At 49.1% G+C, this 17,905-nt stretch overlaps 1 protein-coding gene across 6 annotated transcripts in view; it reads right to left on the bottom strand.

Annotated features, from left to right (window-relative positions):
* The window catches only part of zfh2 (Zn finger homeodomain 2), a 464,809-nt gene that overhangs the window by 232,564 nt on the left and 214,340 nt on the right, over positions 1-17,905 (bottom strand). For 3 of the 6 annotated variants that reach the window (XM_050193384.3, XM_050193386.2, XM_055061869.2), the window contains one exon: positions 16,467-16,551. The gene's annotated coding sequence lies outside the window, so the exon portion shown is untranslated. Of the gene's footprint in view, positions 1-1,097; positions 1,410-1,906; positions 2,118-16,466; positions 16,804-17,905 lie in introns of those variants that run through there. The other 3 variants (XM_055061868.2, XM_050193387.2, XM_050193385.2) reach the window with 3 other exon arrangements.

Genomic DNA, 17,905 nt, shown 5'->3' with positions numbered 1-17,905 from the left:
CGTGAGGTTCCCCTTACATCTGTGCTCTTTTTTTTTTTTCCAGACCTGTGATAACAACGAATCGCATCCGGTAAGTACAATGCAACATTGGGAACTAACGCCCGAAACCTCACATAACACCGAAACGTGTTGCCCAAGCAACAAACTACACGTGTAAGCGTGGAGCCTTCTGATTCAAGTTATGTTCAGCTTGTCATTAGACATATTCTTCACTCCTCGAGCCACCTTTACCAGCTTCGATACAGAGCCAAAAACAATTAAACGTCTAACGTCTTTACTAAGCTGCTCAAAATGAAACACTAGTAGCGTGTACTGCTGGTAGGACTTCAAAAACAAAAATGCTAGGCCAAACTACTAAAAATCCGTAATTACACAAGAAAAACACGGAAGCAAGCGCCACCTGACACCAGCGTATATATACTGAAACCAAGTTGTGTTTAAAACTACGAACTTACACGGCTATGTCTCATTGCATCACAGAGAACCGTTTATGATTTACATCCCGATTCATTCAATTTGGCGAGCGCGATTGAATGAAGTATCGAAGTTTTGACCGGCGAGAGCGACGGCAGAACGTCCTGGCATCCCCACTAGGGAAAACGCACTTCTCCCGATGTCCCTATGAGGCAACTGTCTTCTCCCTAAAGTCCCTAAAACGAAACCACGCGGTCAGATCACCAGCTGCTTTGAGCACGTGGATTGAGAAACGGAAAGCGTGCCTGGAGGCCACAGCCAAGCTTCACGAAGCACAAATCCACAAGCTCGGAGTCATATGGCATGTCAGTGTTTCCGTGTCGAGTAAACTACCTAATTTCCTCCACTGTACAAAGAACGACATATGAATTATAGTTGCGTGATTTGCACTGCGGCGCTAGAAGCATGGACGGTGAATGATAAAACGAACTAAAAATCGGTAAACGGTGAGTAGGCCCAAGAGTGGACTAAAAAGCAAAGTTGCCTGAAGGCCGGTAAGCGCGTCAACAACGTGACAGGAGTCAGCAGCAGATTTGGACGACAGCCCCACGCCGAGCTGAGGTCAAAGGTCCTCGCTCTCGGCATGCAGCCGGCGACCAAGAAGAAAGAAGTCGGTACGTTACCGTCGACTGGACGTCGTTGGCCAGCTAGGAACTGCAACACCAGCGTAACACCGTAGTACAATCCCAGACGGATCTTGGCTGCCGGCCATACACACAGCGACGGCTCGCGAGGCCAGTCACGCCAAGACGCGGCTATAGCACCACCTCACAGGTTCACAACGGGGCGTCGGCGACGACATCGAGGAACGTTAATCCAAGCGCGGCGCGCGACGTGCATCGACTGGCAGCGGGCGGCCGACACCTTGCACTGCGCCTGCGCTGCGGCAGGAACACGGAGCGCCGCCGAGACAGCGCGCGCGAGAGCTCTCCGACGACGACTGAGGCCACACACGCCAAGGTTGAGCGGGCGAGGAGGACGAGGGCCGGCGTAATTAATTCCTCGCGAGCGCCGCGAGGGGGAGGGCGACGCGCGCGGCGCGAGCCAATGGCGACACGCGCCGCGGCCCCGGCGCGCTGGCGCTCATTGGTCGCAATTATTTTTGGGGACGCGCCGCGAGCGCCGCGCCGGAGCTCTGCTTTTGTTTGCCGCCGCCGTCATTATGCGCTACCGCGCGCGAGCTTTTGTCTCGCCTGTGGGGCGCGTTTCGTACGCGCAAGAGGCGTTGGGGCACCACGCACTTGACGCCGCGTGACAAACGTCGTCCGTTCGCGCGGACAGGCCAATGACTCCCTGGACCTCGAACGGAGGGCAAAAGCAGGAAAGAAAAGTCGCATACACAACCGGACAGTCCCCAGAAAAGTCCCTACGGGGAAAGCACGGACAGACTTCCGCGAGCGGTAACGTGCTTCCGGCTCGCACGGCGGCTTACCTCCTCGCCGCAGCATGCCGGCGCGTCGACGGGCGGTGCAGCTCCCAGGGTGACGGGCGACTCCCACGCGGAGCGCCGGAGCACGTGGAGCAGCAGCAGCGAGACAGAGCAATCCAGCGTGGCGGCTTCGGGTTATCCCGAACGGGCCAAAAATCCGCGCGCCGCAGCTGGCTGCTTTAAATGCGCCGGCGGAGCCCCCCCCGCTCTCCCAGGGTCTCTCGCGAATGTGCGCCAGGACCCTGCGCTCCGGGCCGGTTATGAGACGCCTCCGACACCTAGGCCGGCGCCCGGGCTCGCGCCGCCATCTATTGTCTCTTGCGGGCAACAAAGACGGCGGCGCGCGCACGCGCACATGTGCAAAAACATGCAAGTTTGACAGATACCGCCGCCGCCGTCGCCATATTTAATTCCCCTCCTCCGGGGCCTCTCGCACTTCTCTCTCCTCCTTTTTAAGCCGAGGAGAAGGCGTCCTGAGGGCGAGCGCATTATTGATCGGGAATCGATCAGTTCGGTTGATGCCGCTTCTGTTTTTGTCTGTTATTAAGCGGCCGCACTCTCTCGCCCTCGGTGACCGCCGGAGGCACTCCCCAAATATGAGCATTACGTCACTTCGTTACCGAAACCGGCGCGTGGTCCGAACACCGCACCTTTTGGCGCTGCCACTGGCTGTCTGCACAGATGATGCTTTTGGCGCAGACTGTGGGCGTCTCAGTGGCTCGCCAGTGCGAACTTGTGTGAAGCTTTCTGGAGCATTTCCTTATTTAACGCACAACACCATGGTGTCATTTTTTGCAAGATTGAGAACCGCAGCGGCCCTATAGGATCGAACTGTGGACTACAGCCCGTTTGAATGTGCACTATAATTGTTTGCCCCTGGCGTACAATTTAAGCATGGCCTTTTTCACATCGACATCGTAGCAAATGCTCGGGTGACGCACAAATGATGGCATTGCAATCTGTGACATCAATCACACCAGTAATCCGTCATATGTAATCCGTTCGACATCTCGTCACATTTATAGCATGCTGTTTATCACTCTGAAATGTTTGAGCCATTTCCCACGAGGACTGCGAAGGCCACGGCACTTTCATACCGACCGTCACTGTCATGCTTTTCTATATGAGTGTTACGCCCTAGTACTTAATAATAATAATAATAATAATAATAATAATAATAATAATAATAATAATAATAATAATAATAATAATAATAATAATAATGTTTATTATTATTATTATTATTATTATTATTATTATTATTATTATGTTACACTGCCATTGTTCGTTTAACGTTCACATCGGCATTGAAAGTATAAAAGTAAATGTATTACGGAATGTAGATAAGCGTTATACAAGCGTAGTCGGTAGTCCATGTATGAAGCGACAGTGCTTACGTTGCCGACTCTGCTATTTACTGCGGCCACTGTTCAGCTATGATGCAATAGCTCCACATTTGTAAACATCTACGGTGTCCTTGTCACAAGCACTTATGTGCTATCGCAAGATTGGGCGCCGGCGCTTGCCGGACGAAGACCACGAAATCCCTGGCTATATCGCCTCGGAGCAAAAGAAACGCCACCGTTTGACAGATAAGGAGAAGCCTTGAGCTGAGAAACAGAAAATAACTTCAGTGAGCCGCATACGATAATTGGTGAGCACAAGTTAATATCAGAAGTGTCACCACACGCGTACACACGAAGGAGGATGAGGAGACAAAGGAGAGGAAAGACAGGGAGGTTAGCCAGTGTAAGTACCGGCTGGCTACCCTGTGCTGGGGAAAGGGCTAAAGGGAATAAAAGGGGAAAGAAGAAGTAGAGGGGAAAAAATGGAAACCAGAAAATTCGCACAGTAACGTGAAACTACGCGCTACAACATTCAAAGGCGGTCGCACAATTCGCATGTCCTTAAAAACTTCAGCAAAGCCCTTAAGGCCTTCAGTGCCGAAGCCCGTCTGGACCAATGTCCTAGCGCTTTTTCCCGAAGTTGAGTGGACAAAGCTGGTGCAGCAGTTACAAGGCGTAGTACTAAGCCTACCATAGTTTCACGCACGAGCAATTACTAAAAAATAATAATAATGAGATCACACGTGGTTATTATATTCCTGAAGATACTTTCTTGCTTATAATTTACCCGCACTGTAAGATGCCGCTTGCCAATAGCACTTGTCAGGATAAATAGTGCGTTAGCAATACGCGCAATATTCCGGACATGTGAAATTGCCCCAACAAATATCCCTTTCGTTTGTATTTTCTTTTTATTTATTCTTTTTTCTTTTCAGCGGGAGAAGGCGGTGACTGTTGCAGCGACACTCCAGCGAAGTTGCCTGTTTCGATTACGAAATTACAATGCACTAGCGCGGGACGCTCAGAGAGATGCACAAAACAGCACGAAATAGTCTCGGAGGTTTCGCTGCTGGCTACTGTGAGGGACGGAGGACGCAAGCGAAGTTGTGTGCAGTGTGGTGCTCCCTCGTAACGTAACGGCTCTCCATCTTCCTCGCGCAAGACACTGAAGGATTTGCTTTGCCCGCTCTTAAGAGCTAACCAATCGGGCGCAGTAGCCCGGCATCGCATCATAGAACAGGTAAAAAAAGAAGTCTTCGAGCAAGAAGCAAGCGCAAAACAGCGCTACATTTAGGCACATGGTTTTGCCAGAGGGACTGGACAGCATTCATGTTCGTCCCTTTCCTTCTTTTTATCCTCCGTGGTCTCTCGTCGTCCTTATTGGGTAAGGATGCGCTGTGGCATCATTGATTATGAATAAAAAACCTATTGTTTATCGAGTTTGTATGAACCCTTGATGAAATGGCGTTCGCAGGCTCATCAATATAAAAAAGAGAGAGAGAGAGAAACGGCAGACTATACGCATCGTTTCTCGAAAGGGGTCCAGTTTTACGGGGACCGTGCGAGCTACAACGGGCCTGATCGAATGCGTTTGAAACGAGGAGATGAAGAGAGCATAGTAACATCTACGTCGGTGACAGGTGTCGCATAGCACTGATTAAGCCGGCAATAAGTCATGGCTACACCGTCATGTCTCCGCCAGCGAAGGCTCTTCCTTTGCTCGCAGAGCAGCGAGAGCTTATTGTGCATACACGTTCAGAGCGATGTAACGATGGCAACGAAGCGCACGCTTGCGCACGGGCCCTGCCTATAGTGAAAGGAATTATTGAGGCAAATGGACTAACACTATCACGCAGTAGCCACTCAGGGGTGTCGGGCGCATATGTGTGCGACAACGTATTTGAGAGCAGGCAACACATGTGCGTGAAAGTCACCGGATCTGTCGGACGACGCACCGGGAAGATGGCTGTTCGGTCTGTTGAAACCGGCTGAAAACCTGCTGCGAATGTGTAGCATGTCTTGTTGTCACAAGCAGTTGCAGGACGGACTAGATGGTTTTGACGAATGCGCGTCTTGTACTTCACCCAGAACGTCGCATAGACTTGAGAGAGCTTTTTGGACTTGCATTTCGCTAGCGTAGGTAAACTGCTTGAGTCCCAGTAAAACCCAAGCACACATTGCAGTTCTTGGGCACGCAAGCCAGTTGGGTCCGCGAATCTTAAACGCGAGCACTGTCGTAAAATGTCGCTGCAATGCCAGATGCGCGGTAGGGAGACGTGGATGGCCTAGGGCGGGGAGCAGCATTCTGCCAGCAAAGAACGCGTGAAAGTCGCTGAAGGAAGAAAGAATGGCGGGTGCGGGACAGATGCTGACCAAGGTGAGAAATTATGAAAAAGTTCGGCGTCGCAGGCCTGACGCGCAGACGACCTAGGGGTGTTGTGAAATGGGCTGCGGAAGTATTCCGTGCGGCCAACCGCCAAGCTCGAAGCAAACCACAGTGCGATCACCGCTGTCCGACAGCGCGGGGCACGTCCAGCAGCGGAGCGCCACTCAGGGGTCTCGCACACCCCCTTCATTTGGGGAGGACCATCAGGACACGAAGGGAAGTACAAAGTAAATAAATAATAAAAACAACGCGAGAAAGAAAAAAAAAAAAAGAAGAGGAGCGAAGGTGGTTTTGACTGTCACGTTGCATCCCATACAACGCCCTTTTCTACGCTAAGGTTGCACCCCTAACAAGAGCTGCGGCGGCGATCCATCATTCTCTTTTTGCGCTCCTCTCGCAAAGTCCCCGGTCTCTCCAAAAAGCGCGCATACACAGCTGAGCTGCGAAGCAAACATCAAGAACAGGCAAACGGACGGAGTTTGGAGGCCAAAGGCGTGAAGAACAGGACAGGAAAAGAAAGGAAGGAAGTGAGAGAGCAAGAAGAAAAAGAAAAACGGGAGGACGCGGCAGCTAGCGCCATCTCTCGAACGAAGTCCGCATCGTTGCTCCGCTCTCCTCCTCCATCTTTTTCGCTATTCGATATTTTTTCGGCGCTTTCTCATTTTTTCGTCCCGTTTCGTGTTTTACGAAGCTTCCGGCTATATATTTTGCTCGTTCGCGCACGTTTGCCTCCCGCTCGCCACGAATCGATACGCCTCGCGCTCCCCACCCCGGCGCGCACTTTTATGCGGCGGGCCTCTATTTTAAAGAGTGGGAAAGAGACGCACATTTTTTTTTTAACAAATGTAAACGAAAGGCAACACTTTCAGAAGCAAAGCTATACGCGCCAGCAGTGGAGAGCCGTTTTTGGAAGCTCAATGGAGATGGCGACACCAGCTCCGCATACAACCGAGTCCTGTGAATGGCGCGTGATGAGTGCGTATTGTGCTAGAGCCGCTGAGGAGCATTGCGCACGGTGCACGCGACCGGCACGGCGGCAGAGTTCGCTAATCAAACAATGAGGGGCCAATTAGAAAAAAAAGAAGAAGAAAAAAAAAGCTGTGAAGAAATATGTGTGATATGCGTGTTTTGTCTTTCACCTTCACCTGAAAACCTAGAGACAAACATAAGAGCATGAATAGACGGTCAAATTAAACGAAGCATTGCAAGACATTATTCTTATGTCGTTGGTGCTGAAACGGTCGTCGGGAAATTTGCCTTTTTAAAATCCTTTTAAGCGAGCTGACAGGCGACTTGCCTCCAAGCATCCATATTTCGGCCACTAGATGGCGCCATCCAGCCAACAGAAACAGCCGCAACTTGTGCAATGCCGAACGGTATGGTTGAGCGGTGGACCTTAATGTATCAGGTTTCGTTCGACAATTATTGGCTGTGAAAGAGCACAGCCATGCTCGTTCGCTTCCGTCCTCCGCCGTCCAGCTCTGCCACATTCTTGTGTGTGTAGGCGATTTTCGAACTATTGCTACAGGAAGACTAATAAAATATTTGAGAAGAAACTTTGCATGAACCCAGTAGGCATAGTGCAAGTACTATTCGAAGCCTTAAACACTGGTTAAAGTTTCATCTTCATCATCATCATCATCATCATCATCATCCTAGCTACGCCCACTGCAGGGCAAAAGCCTCTCCCATACTTCTCCAACTACCCCGGTCATGTGCTAATTGTGGCCATGTTGTCCCTGCAAACTTAATTTCATCCGCCCACCTAACTTTCTGCCGCCCCCTGCTACGCTTTCCTTCTCTTGGAATCCAGCCCGTAACCCTTAATGACCATCGGTTATCTTCCCTCCTCAGTACGTGTCCTGCCCATGTCCATTTCTTTTTCTTGATTTCAACTAAGATGTCATTAACTCGCGTTTGTTCCCTCACCCAATCTGCTCTCTTCTTATCCCTTAACGTTAGACCAATCATTCTTCTTTCCATAGCTCGTTGCGTCGTCCTCAATTTAAGTAGAACCCTTTTCGTAAGCCTCCAGGTTTCTGCCCCGTACGTGAGTACTGGTAAGACACAGCTGTTATAAACTTTTCTCTTGAGGGATAATGGCAACCTGCTGTTCATGATCTGAGAATGCCTGCCAAACGCACCCCAGCCCATTCTTATTCTTCTGATTATTTCAGTCTCATGATCCGGATCCGCAGTCACTACCTGTCCTAAGTAAATGTATTCCCTTACCACTTCCAGTGCCTCACTACCTATCGTAAACTGCTGTTCTCTTCCGAGACTGTTAAACATTACTTTAGTTTTCTGCAGATTAATTTTTAGACCCACCCTTCGGCTTTGCCTCTCCAGGTCAGTGAGCATGCATTGCAGTTGGTCCCCTGAGTTACTAAGCAAGGCAACATCATCAGCGAATCGCAAGTTACTAAGGTATTCTCCATTAACTCTTATCCCCAATTCTTCTCAATCCAGGTCTCTGAATACCTCCTGTAAACACGCTGTGAATAGCATTGGAGAGATCGTATCTCCCTGCCTGACGCCTTTCTTTATTGGGATTTTGTTGCTTTCTTTATGAAGGACTACAGTGGCTGTGGATCCGTTATAGATATCTTTTAGTATTTTTACATACGGCTCGTCTACACCCTGATTCCGTAATGCTTCCATGACTGCTGAGATTTCGACTGAATCAAATGCTTTCTCGTAATCAATGAAAGCTATTATAAGGGTTGGTTATACTCCGCACATTTCTTTATCACCTGATTGATAGTGTAAATATGCCCTATTGTTGAGTAGCCTTTGCGAAGTCCTGCCTGGTCCTTTGGTTGACAGAAGTCTAAGGTGTTCCTGATTGTATGTGCGATTACCTTAGTAAATACTTTGTAGGCAACGGACAGTAAGCTGATCGGTCTATAATTTTTCAAGTCTTCGGCGTCCCCTTTCTTATGAATTAAGATTATGTTTGCATTCTTGCTTCAATTCAGGACTGTAACTGCGTCAATGCAGGACGTCAACTTGGTTTCCATTTGGCAATAAAGCTCTTTCAATGTTTTCATCTGGCCGACCTCAATGCCTCAAGTGACCCATTAATGGCAGCAGTGGTCACCAAGAGGATATCGCATCGAGAGAATTGTGTTCGTAGTGCCCCTTGGCACCACCACACCGCTTCTTAGGCAGACAGATGTCCTCGTGAGCTATATAACATTTAGACCAGGAGAAACTTCCTAAAAAAACTAAACATACCAAACAGATATCAGACAGGGATCGCAGTTCCGGCTGAGCATATACGTGGTACTGCGTGATACAAGCGATCTGCATTCCTCCATACCTCATTACTTCCCCTGCGCACTCCCTGCTTTAGTCGAAGTCAGGTATGTCTTGGTCTATACTTAGTTACGACCATGTGAAGCAAACAGACAATGAATGAAAAAAAGCCCCTCCGTTCCCTCTAGACTTCTTTAGTTCTTATTCTTCCACTTCAGTGGGATACGAATAAAATGACCGAGGTGGCAAGAGAAGAGCGCGCTCTCCAGAAAACCGTGGTTCTCGGAAGCTTTCTCCGGAGGCAGGACGATGACGGGACTCACGGAGCAGATGCCTACACCCCTTTCACTGACAACGAAATTTCGCCAGCTTTTCAGCTAGAAACTGCACGAGGCTGGCTGGCTATGGTTCAGTCGCCGCCCGTCCATAGCCGGCACCGTTCCAGGGCGAGTGCGAGAAACGGCGGGCAAGAAAGCCCAGCGAGTCGCCAGGCGAAGAAAGCGGGAAGAAGAGGGGGCGCGCGTGGCGGCGAGGGGTAGGCGGCCGGCGCGATAGCTCCCTATCCGAGACAGATCTCAAAGGCTAGTGACCCCTTTTAATGAAAAGTCCGAGCGCGAGCGCAGTGCTCGCGCGCACAACTGCGTAGCCTGTGTGTGTATACACGGCGAGAGGCACTAATGGAATCGTGAAAATATACTTAGCGGCGCCGCTTGAAGGCCTGCCCATTAGGGGCCAGTGCAAGGCACAGAACACGTTCATACGTCACAGACGAGCGGCAGGAGGGGCCTGCCGCGCGGCACACGGAGCAAGAGAGACAAAAGCAGCCGTCCTTTGTTCTTGCGCTCTCTGCGCGATTGGGGCCTTGCGTGGCGGACGGGGTGGGGGGGGGTGGGGGGCAGGTTGCGCGTGTCTGCGCGCAAATAGGGGACCGCGGACAGTCGCGAACCCATTGGTGCTTCTCATTGGGCGGAACATGACCAGTCATTAGGCCATAAGAAAGTTGCAGTCTGCGCTTGCTATAATCCCTTCTCTCCACGGCCCGGTGCGGTCGTCGGCGTCGCACTCAATAGTGCGGCCAGCGCTTCTCTCCCTTCGTCTCGCAGTCGCTTTCCGTGGAGCGGCTTCTTGTGTGCTTTTTGCAGCCCCACCACGTTTTCCCCGCTCGGCGGACCTTCAGACAGACTCTGGAGCAGGAATGTTCTCCACCGCGCGGTGGTACTATAGTCGGTGCCCGTGCGCGGTCATCGCTACATTTTATAGGATTTTCGGTTCCGCTCGGCGGCCCCGAACCTTTTCTGAGGCCGCGCGACGAGATCTGAAATGGGCGCCGCTGATTACGCAAGCTGCACAATCGCGTTTCGCAGCGTCGAGCCGAGCCGCCGCCTGGACCGCACCGCCGGCACGGAGGCGCTGGCCAAATGGTCTCGTACGGAAGGTAATCGAAGGGCTTAGCAGGCGGGCGAGCCGTGCGGAGAAATCTCTGTTGCATGACGTAGCGGTCGCACGACGGAAGTGCAGATGTCAGATGCCACCTTCGATGTGAGCAAAGCGGACGAAGTGGACTTATCCGTCAAATTTGACATGAACTCTCGGCAACATAATCGCGCAAAAAAAGGAGAAAAAAATAAGAGAGAGAGAGAGAGAGAGCAAAGCCGCCATTCGAAGTGAAAGTCCTATCAAGTGCGAAGCTTGTAAATGAGCAACAAATGAAATGCCTTAAAATTTCTGTGATTGACAAATGAAGCTTAATGACACAAAGCAACACAGTGTGTGTGTGTGTGTTTACTGTTTACTGTTGTGTGTGTGTGTGTGTGTGTGTGAAAAGCATATTACTTTACGACACGCTACAAGTCAGTGATACCAACGGCAGCTGGCATCGTGATACCATCGTGCAGTTGGCAGGCGAAATTAAAAAAATTAAATTATGGTGTTTTACGTGCCAAAACCACTTTCTGATTATGAGGCACGCCGTAGTGGAGGACTCCGGAAATTTCGACCACCTGGGGTTCTTTAACGTGCACCTAAATCTAAGTACACGGGTGTTTTCGCATTTCGCCCCCAGGCGAAATTTCATCGAAGCCGAAAGGTATAATAAATACACACGTACATACACAGTCGCAGGCTGATAATGCTATCGGATCAGCAGCCCACTAAGCTATGATAACAAAATTGAAACGCAGCGGGATACTTCATGCAATGTGCGAACGGTTTAATTCCGGCATGCTCTTTGCAGGAATGCGCGGCCATTGGGCAGTGGTGTCGCCAGATTTCACCCATAATCGCCCGCACTCTCTATAGACCCCTCTACACAACCGCACCTGTTAGCTTGTTTCCCTTAATTTTTTTTCCCCCCTCCGAGCTCTCGCAAACGCCTGTCCCTCAGCCCTTCCTCTCTCACACGCGTACACCTATCCACCGCAAGTACTTATAGATACATGGTTGCTTGCTTGAATGACCGGTTGATTTTCACGCCCCACAGACACACCCAGGTCACGAAAAACGTCCAAGTGGAAAGCTACATGTCGGGTATACTTTTGCCTTCGACAGTGCAAACGATCATGCGTATTTGCTGTCCATTCCTGCTGACTACTAAATTTTTCAAATAACACTGAGTCTTTGCAAGCTATCGTCAACACTAAATGTACATTTAAAGTGGTTAAGACGACGAAATCACTTCAAGAGAAAACTGCTGTTCTTTGCATTCTCTGTCTTCCCTTGTTTAATCACGCAGCACCAACTTAGCCTCCAAAAACAGCTAAATAGGGTTTTATTCCTATGGATTTAATTATTGTGTGGATAAGAATAAGTAAGCTAAATGACAATACGAGGCGTCTTTCCCTTGAAGAAAATATAATTATTGTACGGCTTCTGAAAGAAATGTCTATTCATCGGCCATACCGACCAAGCTGCTGAATTCGAATTCTGAAATCTTACGCGCCAAAATCACGATTTGATTATGAGGAGCGCCGTGGTAGGGGACTCCGGATCAATTTGGATCACTTGGGGATGTTTAACGTCTCCGCAATGTACGGGACACAGCCGTATTTTTACATTTCGCCCCCATCGAAATACGGCCGCCGCGGCCGGGATTTGATCCCGCGACCTCGTACTTAGCAGCGCAACACCATAGCCGCTAAGCCACCACGGCAGGTCCGTCTAAGTTGCTGTTGCATTCATTAGAATCCAGTTCACTGCGAGGCCGAGTTGATGGTTGGGAAGGCGATTCCATGGTAGAAAACTGATAATGCGCATTTTCAGTGCAATTACAAATCAATATAATTGACAAGCGTCGTTTGGAAGCTCCCAATAGAACCAACTCACGCAAGCCCCGCTATACGATACTTAACGAATGAAAAATTGTGCAGATTCATCGCACTGTGGGAGTCGATGTATGCGAAGCTTTCCGTGCTGGATGCTTTGATTGACAATAATTAGCGGTGATGTTCACGGCTAAAGCTTGATTTCTTCAACGTTTAGGCTAACACGAGAGCGGTGAGTTGATGGTAAACGTTAGCTTGCGTGCACCACTGCTGTTTGTCTGCGTAATTCACAGAACACACAGGGAGAGGTGTTTGCTTGAGGCGTTGTTCTGCGCCATATTTTATAACCTCTGAGAGGGTTGAGCGTTGTCATTGCCTCACATGGCACATCGCATTGTGGCAGAAGTAATAAACTTGAAGTGGATTATGGGCCTGTACGTGCCAAAACTACACTCGGATTATGAGGCACGCCGTAGAGGCGGAATCCGGATTAATTTTTACACTGTGATGTCCTTTAACATGTCCTAAAATCTAAGTGCATGTACGTTTTCTATATCGCCCCCGTCGAAATGCGGCTGCCGCGATCGGGATTAAATCCACGACCTCTAGCAATGCCATAGCCGCAAAGCTGACGCGGCGGGCACAGAGTTGCGCTTTAATTAATGCGGCTCTGCTTCTGCGCGCCCTGCATACGTTGCCCGCGTGACATATTTTCATGGCGCTTATTTTTCAGAAATAGCAGCAACGTACTATACAGTACTTTGAACTTAAGCTTATCCTGTTTCCCCGCAACCGCTGTCGTATAGTAGTTGGGTTTCCTTGCCTTCTCACGTCGCCTTCCCCCATCTCTTCTATGGGAACTGCCTCTTTTCCTCCCTTTCCTCCTTCTCCTCTCTACAGTTCTGTCTGCGTCCCCTCTAGCCTCGCACGTTAGTAGAAAGGGAAGCGCTGCAGCTTCTGCAATGATTCCGAGGGGAGTCATGGATCATTACAGCTGTCAAGCGGCTAATGTGGGGACGGCCAGGGAGCTCCCGAGGGTATTGAGCACATTCGACGCGGTGGGGTGAAAACGAGTTTCTCCCGTCGCCTTTCCTCTCTTACTCGCGCCTGTCACCTATATACACGCTCTGAACCACTCCCCGACGCGGTGTGCGCGACAGTAGCAGCGCACAGCAGCAGCAGCAGTGGGAAAGTCGAAGGAAGAGGCAAAGAAAAACAACAAGGTGATTGGCACTATTCTCGAATTTCTGCAGCTACTTCATTGCCGACGAAGTCCTAGGCGCAAGTGTGGTACGAGGTTTCCGCAGCCGCAGCCGAATTTGGAGTAAAATATATAGAGTACAGGCATATGTCCCGTCGCGTAAAGATGGACAATAAGATGTGAATGTCTCAGCTCTCTCGCATGTTTTTCCGCGAAGCCAGGTAAAGTTACGTTTCAGCAAGAATGTAATTACGCCTTTGCTGTCCGCAAGTTTTCACGCCGATTCAACCGGGTAACCCAAGGAAGTCATAAATTAGGTAGCGTGGTGGACTCGCGCACTACTTATGACATGCGAGCAACAATGCGCGCCGCAGCGGATCAGAAGCTGTGGCGCCTTGCTGCTGAGCGGGTTAGATGTCCCCGTCCACGTTGCGCGGCACAGCCGTATTCCAACGAGAGTGGAATGCAAGAACGCTCGCCTACGGACCTTGCGGTGTGCGATAGGGAAGCCCATGGACTGCCATTTTTCTAACGACGCCTTTTCATGTTTCATTCCTCTCGCTTCTCGTCATTAGCTCGGCGAAGCCACGCCCCCGTTATCGCCGAAAACGGCCATTCTGCGAAACTGATGATATATACAAAATCAATAATAACCGGAGCAAAAAAAAATATTTACAAAATATATGTGGTCGAAGTGTGGTCAGCGAGAATAGGCCCGAGTGCTAAAAGAAAGAAAAAAGCCAGAACAGAGAAGTGCAAACAAGGCGACAAGAATAAAAAAAAAAGGAAGTGATATCTATCTATCCGCGGGCTTTACGACATGTTCATCAAACAGGTTTCCCGTCTGTGGAGCAGCCTATCAAGGTCTACAGCGCACACGGTCGTATAACTCACGCCACGTGAAGTGGTTGCGCGTTGCCAGAGCCTATGTGTGGTGGATATTTGACAGAGAGTGGATAAAGAAGAACGGAGAGAAAAAAAGCAACACTCAGGAGCGCAAAACCGTAAAATGCGTTTTACTAGCACCACGTAAACAAAAATATTATTACATTTATATGTGACACATTACACACACGGACAGAATGACGACTTCTTAATAGCCAAACCAAACTAAATTGTAGCACAGTTGACCATTGTTGCTTAGTTGGCGAAAAGCTAACTTAATATTTAAAGAATATAGAAAAAAATGTGACACCAACAATAGAAACAACAGCAGCAGCTACACGACGACGACCGATAAGACTTACCAGCCATCGCAAGTATATGGAAGTCGCGGTATTTCTTTGCCTAAAACTACAAATAGCACGAGGCTAGTGCGCGTTCGATTTATACATCTGTAAAATTAGGCAAGTTATAAAAATGTCACGTGAGACTGGTGCGCAAAACTTCTCAAAGTGTGTTGTCGAGATGTGAAAATCGGAGAACAAGAAGGAATGAAAGAACGAGGAGGATGAAGTGACGAAACAACTAACAGGCAAAACGTGGCGAGCAATAAGCGTGCGTTTAACCCCTGTGAAAAGTGTTCTCCCGAGGGTACACAGATGTGTGTGCGAAATATATTGAAAACAGGCCTGTATTATGCGCGCTGATTTGCTCTTTACGCCACAACGGTGCAGAATTGTAGAAGATGCTTTCGAAGCAGCATGTTGCACGACGTACATCACGCAGGTGGCTTTGGTTGTAAGTTACGACTGTAGAGTGAAATACTCTGGGCATTTTCATCGAAATATATTTATGAATGAGCAACGAAATATCCACTACTTCAAGGAACGCACACTTCATGCTCCTCTTAAGGCCCATTGCATTCAAAGAGAGAATCACGTGGATTCTTTTTTTTTTTTTTTTGCTTCACAGAATGGGACACTTCTTCGCACACTCCGATTATTTGCCATTATAAATTAAGACGACGTTCGAAAGAGGAATCACTATAAAATTTTTGGTGAGAGAAGTTTAGAAACAACATCCCGACTTGGCATCACAATTTTGGTGCTAGCGACTTGATGCTATCTGGTGCATAAGAAATAGACCTACATTGACATACAGATTCCAAGGTCATTGTAGAAGGAGGCACATGCAATTCACTTTTTTAAAGCTTTACGCTAAGGCAAGAACCTTACACTATAATATATACACTGACCACAGAGCGGAACGGTGACAACGCGCCGTTCAATTATTTGTCATCGCTGGAAATCGGCTTTAATGAAGTGCACATTCCACGCGAATTCATGAACCCAGCGGTGCTCTGTGTGTTCCTTTTCGCGTCCTTCCGCATTTAGCGGATACAAGAAATGATGCGAAAACACACACAAACATACACACATTCTCACTCACTCACTGCCCACGAAACGCTGTTGCATTCTAGTGAAACAAACTTCAGTTCGCGAACTTTTCCCCAGCACTACAGCCAATGTGCCTCGTACAAATACAGCAACTTTTGTCACCAAATGTTGGTTGGGAAGAGTGCTATGAGGTAGTGTTGCGATTAACACACGCACACATTGAAACTGCTATCTTTCTGTATACCGACACAAGAATATGACACCTGGCTACTATACGTACGCAACAGCAAATAGAAAAAAGAAGGCTCATCCAGAGCCTCCTTGTTTCCACGACGTTTTCTCTTGTGGGTGTGCTATACTGCTGTCAGAGGATTGACCATGAGAAGAACCTGAGCGTTTGTGCGCGCCACGAACGTAATCTAGAGACTAACAAAATCAATGCAGAGTGACAACCACGGACTACGAGCGCGTGTATATATGGCGCACTCGTAACGAACCAAGCGGAGGAGTTTCTCGGCGTGCAAGAGTAACTCAAATGGCTGCACAGACGACCGCGGCCCGCCAGCCCTGATTCACCGTCTGCAGGCTTTCCCGGAAAGTCTGAGCGAGGCCATTGCGAGGCGCGTTTCGGTCGCCTAATGAGGTCCACCTTTTCTACAGGAACAAATGCGCAGAAGCTGGCCTGCCTGTCCAGGCGCAGAGCCACAGCTGCGCTAATGCGCCCGAACAGTACAAACACACATGCGAGCTACAGACGTAGCTTTCCCCGCCCCAGAAAAATCGCGACCAGCGCGACCGCGTTGTAGGTCAGGAGGCTACACGAAAAAACTCACCATGATGAAATTTCCTTCCGGAGCTCTCCGAAAGCAAGGCAGATCACCAGATGGCTACGCATAGAACAGCCAATCACGGCTGACTCTGCAAAGAAAGAAAAGAGAAAAAAAAATTTTGTAAAGGCAAGCCACAGCACACGTGTGGAAAACAAACAAGTCAGTTACTATGTCGGCGTTCGGAATGCCCGTAGTACTTTCCGAAGGCGCACTCAACAGTATAATTTCTCGAACAGACGATATTTTGCAACGACAGAAGAAAAAAAATATCAGATATTAATATCCTGGAACTCGCTGGAGCCTATGTTCTAGAATAGTGGAGAAAACGGTTAAGAACTTGGATAGGTTAAAGAGAAGCTGCGCATCCATTTCAACAGTGACAACGTTCGGTCACAGAATTTCCATCGCCAGGGAACATATTTTCTAATTATCATTTTTCTCCGATTAATATTCATTGTTATTATCATCCGACTCGGCGTGTGGTTGATGCTGGCGATAGCGCGAGCGCAGCTTCATGCGCGCCAATGACGACTGACAGAAAGAGTGGAAAAGAATAAAAAAAATGTTAGGAAATGCAGCCGCCCACAGATTCACGTGTTCCTGTTCGCGTAATCCAAGAACCATAGCGCTAGCATGAGATCTCCAACCATTCCCTAAATATGGTGCAGATCCCACGCACTGTGGGAATAGAAGCTTTCTGTGCTGTTTGATTTGATTAACGATAATAAGCGTCAACGTTTAGTCCAACACGAGAGTGGTGAGCTGATTTTATAATAAAGATCACCGTGCGTGCACACCCCTGTTTGTCTGCGTAGTACACAGAACACACATGGGGAGCTGTTTGCTTCAGGTGTTGTTGTACGCCATACTTAATAACCTCCGAGAAGGTTGAGCATATTCATTGCCTCACATGGCACATCGCATCGGGCTGTGCGTGCCAAAATCACAATCACAAGGCACGCCGTAGTGGCGGACTCCGGATCGATTTTGGTACCGCGGGGTGTTCGTTAACGTGTCCCTAAATCTAAGTGCACGAGCGTTTTTTTTTTATTCCGCCCTCGTTGAAATTCGGCTACCGCGTTTCGGGATCTAACCCGCGTCCTCGAGCAATGTCATAAACACAAAGCTACCGCGGCGGGCACGCACAGAAGTGTTGATTTGACGTGCGACCGCTTCCGTAGTGTCGCCTGAACCCGGCGGTGCGCTTTAACTCTGCTTCTGCACGCACTGCGTAAGTTGTCCTCATGACATATTTACATGGTGTTTATTTTTCAATAGCAGCAACGTACTGTACCACACCTTGGAGCTTAAGCTTATCCTATTTCCCCGCTATACCGCGGTCGGATAGTAGTGGGGTTTCCTTGCCTTCTCACGTCACTTCCCCCCCCCCCCTCTCTTGTATGGGCACTGCCTCTTCCTCCCTCTCCTTCTCCCCTCTACAG

This window comes from Dermacentor andersoni, chromosome 1 (assembly GCF_023375885.2).
Source record: "Dermacentor andersoni chromosome 1, qqDerAnde1_hic_scaffold, whole genome shotgun sequence".
Classification (NCBI taxonomy): domain Eukaryota; kingdom Metazoa; phylum Arthropoda; class Arachnida; order Ixodida; family Ixodidae; genus Dermacentor; species Dermacentor andersoni.
This window is presented reverse-complemented; position numbering and strand designations above follow the sequence as displayed.